Source organism: Elephantulus edwardii, unplaced genomic scaffold (genome assembly GCF_000299155.1).
Source record: "Elephantulus edwardii isolate Elephantulus edwardi_28Jun2011 unplaced genomic scaffold, EleEdw1.0 scaffold00005, whole genome shotgun sequence".
In the NCBI taxonomy this organism is placed as follows: domain Eukaryota; kingdom Metazoa; phylum Chordata; class Mammalia; order Macroscelidea; family Macroscelididae; genus Elephantulus; species Elephantulus edwardii.
Window position 1 is genome coordinate 4,311,365 of NW_006399755.1, and position 550 is coordinate 4,311,914.

Consider the following 550-nt stretch of genomic DNA (forward strand, 5'->3'; position numbering starts at 1 on the left):
TACTTTAGACATGTTGCAAGGCGGGATTAGTCCTTGGAGAGGGACGCCATCCTTGGGAGGGTGGAGGGACAGTGCAAGAGAGAAAAATTCTGGATGAGATGGATTGACTCAGTGACTAGGGTAGTGGGGTTAGGTGTGTAAGAGACAGTAAGACTGGCACAAAATAAAGCAGGGTTTAGGGCTGTCCTACATAGGGTCACTATGAGTCACAGGCGACTCGGTGGCACATAACAACACTATCATTTTTCAAAAGTCTTCCTACACGTGTTCTTACTGCAAATATAGATTCACAAGGGGGGGGGAATCCCCCAATACACATACCCTAATTCTCTGTAAAACAAATAAGATGCCTGGGATTTTTTTTCCAAATTTTTTTAACTGAGATTTTAATGAAAGTTTATAAAAAACTTGGGTTTCCAATAGTTCATTGTTGTACATTTTCCTCCCTGCTCCTGCTTTACCCATATTGTGTTTTTCTTTGAGGGGAAAAAGTTCTTTCATTGTTATACAGTACCCCCACCCCACCCCAGACCACTTTACTATGCAGCTC